Source organism: Parambassis ranga, unplaced genomic scaffold (genome assembly GCF_900634625.1).
Source record: "Parambassis ranga unplaced genomic scaffold, fParRan2.1 scaffold_27_arrow_ctg1, whole genome shotgun sequence".
Classification (NCBI taxonomy): Eukaryota; Metazoa; Chordata; class Actinopteri; family Ambassidae; genus Parambassis; species Parambassis ranga.
The window spans coordinates 2,397,004-2,399,670 of record NW_021144800.1 but is presented as its reverse complement, the minus strand read 5'-3'; the positions used below and the strand labels follow the sequence as shown (position 1 = coordinate 2,399,670).

At 44.4% G+C, this 2,667-nt stretch overlaps 2 non-coding genes across 2 annotated transcripts; one reads left to right on the top strand and one right to left on the bottom strand.

The window, feature by feature from the left end:
* trnap-agg (transfer RNA proline (anticodon AGG)) lies at nucleotides 1-72 on the top strand. Its single transcript has one exon. It is a non-coding gene; the product is annotated as a tRNA-Pro (tRNA).
* Nucleotides 73-2,155: 2,083 nt separating this feature from the next.
* trnaa-agc (transfer RNA alanine (anticodon AGC)) lies at nucleotides 2,156-2,228 on the bottom strand. The gene has a single exon. It is a non-coding gene; the product is annotated as a tRNA-Ala (tRNA).
* Between the last annotated feature and the right edge of the window lie 439 nt (nucleotides 2,229-2,667).

Sequence of the window (2,667 nt, the reverse complement as noted above, 5' to 3'; positions counted from 1 at the left end):
GGCTCGTTGGTCTAGGGGTATGATTCTCGCTTAGGGTGCGAGAGGTCCCGGGTTCAAATCCCGGACGAGCCCTGATGTGTAACTTTATTTCATTGGAGACCAACTCCTTGTTGTTGACTCTTTTCAGTTCCTCTCTAACTACCACACAGCTTTACAAAGCTAACAAAGTTCTATTCAGACTCATCCCAATCCAGAGCAGTTGTTCCACAGTAACACCTGCAGGAGGACGTCATCACCCAGTATGTGACCTGCACTGTGAGCTGTAAGGTCTTATACAGACAGGTGTGTGTCTGTCCTCATCAAGTCCAATCAGTATCATCAAAGACAGCTGGACTCAGATGAAGGTGTAGAACCATCTGAAGGACGATCAGAAGAAATGGACGCACCTGAGTTCAATATATGAGAGTCACAGCAAAGGCTCTGATGCTTAGGACCATGTCATATTTCACTTTGTCTTTAATACATCTGCAAACATGTCAACAGCTCTGTGTGTTTCTGTCAGTATGGGGAGCTGTGTGGACATTAATGAGGAAAAATGAACTTCAATGATTTTAGCAAATGGCTGCAATATAACAAAGTGAAACATTTAAGGGGGTCTGAATACTTCCTGCACCCACTGTACACATTAAAAGACATTGATGATCTGTTCTTATTGTCTAAACAGGAACAGTTGAAGCTCAGCTTGCAGCCCCTGTATCTCAGGCTTCTCAGCTTCTCTTCAGATGTTTGGACGTTTCTGCTGGAACCTCTCATTTAATGACTCACATTTAGAACTTTTGACTTTATGTGGAGGAGGGATTGATTTTGGAATGAGGAGGCTGCAGCCTGCGATTCCACCACTAGATGTCAGCATTGCACAGCATTGGTGGTTCAGTTCAGATTGAGAGAATGCAAAGAGTGTGCAAAGCTGTCATCAAAGCAAAAGCTGGCTGCTTGGAAGAATGTCAAACATCAAACATATTCTGCTTGGTTTAACACTGTTTGTTCACTACATCATTCCACATGTGTTCCTTCATAGCTCTGATGTCTTCAGGATGAATCTACAATGTAGAAAGTCATAAAAACAAAGACAAACCACTGAGTGACTTTTGACTGGTACATTTAAAATGTCATCATATGTCCTAACCAGCAGGGGGAGCACTAATCATAAACTCTGTGTCTCACATGTTATTGTCATGTGTTTTTATGGACGATGATGCTGACTGTTGTTTTCTTGCTTCTCTCTGTAAACAGCTTGTAAACAGCAGCTTCCCTGAGGGGAAACTCAGCTAATAAATGATGCTGTAACCTGGGACTTGATCTGCTGGGTGGAAGTCCACTACATCAGCGGTCCCCAACCTTTTTTGCACCACGGACCGGTATCATGTAAAACAATACTTTCACGGACCGGCACAGAAAAAAAAGTGCATAAAGAGACAACTTACTCTTATGCTTAATTAGTGGGAGCCTTTGAGCTTTCTCAGCAATGAGGCGGTCCCATCTGGGGATAATGGGAGACATGACACCCGAAGTGTGTTTCTTATGTCCAGTCCACTCCGTAATTTTGTTCTGGCCGTCATTAATTGCTTCAGTCGTTCTTGTTCATGTTTTCTTCCATGGCTCGTCTTTTAATGCAGGGTGCTCGGTCTCGCAGTTTTGAAGGCTTCGTTGCCTCATTTGTGAGTCTGTCGCCACATCACTCAGAGCGGACTTGGTGTGTGAGAATCACCTGTTGCAATAAATCCGTATTTTAAATAGGACTCCTGATATAGTCTTTTAAACGCAGGTTTCTTTTTCTTTGAAGGGGTAGGCTCCTCTTCTTCTGTCTCCTCGTTAGGCCTTTTCCCCTTTCCGAAGAAGCTCTCCAAAGACGTTTGTCTTTTATTCATTTTTGCTGCTTGTGGGCTTAATTTTGGGGCCGTATCCCGTGACCGAGACAAGCGTCTGGGCAGGTGCTTAAAGGCACAGGCGGATGAATCTGATCGATTTATAAATGAAACAGCTTTCAGACTCAGATAATGAAAAATATATGTTTTGCTCAGTCTTTCTGTGCGGCCCGGTACCAAATGACCCACGGACCGGTACCGGTCCCCGGCCCGGTGGTTGGGGACCACTGCACTACATTATCCATCCATCCTCATCCATACAGCTACACCCTCCCTCCTAAAATGCAGGCTGGAGGATGCGGGCATCGATCCCGCTACCTCTCACATGCTAAGCGAGCGCTCTACCATTTGAGCTAATCCCCCTTGTATAAAGGGTCAATCGCAAGCCAATCAGGACTCACTGCACTACATGAAGTGTACTAGTGACGAATTGGAAGCATCAGACTTTTAATCTGAGGGTCCAGGGTTCGAGTCCCTGTTCAACACTTTGTACTCCCTCTTGCTTGTACTCCCCTTCCCTCTCTGTTAATGTGCTTGGACAGAGCTCTGTGAACAGCCAGCCTCAACCTCTCTGATAATCATCAGAATTAAAAGAAATACATCAGTCTGTGTGGAATGAATGTTTGCATTCCGCACAGACTGATGTATTTCTTTTAATAAAAGAAAAGAAATACATCAGCACCTAAGAAATTCTTTTAATTTCTTAGGTGCTGGTGCACCTAAGAAAAAAAGTTAGGCGCACCAGTGCAACAAGTTAGTCTAGAGCCCTGTGTGTGTTAACATGTTAGCACAGTGGGAGCTG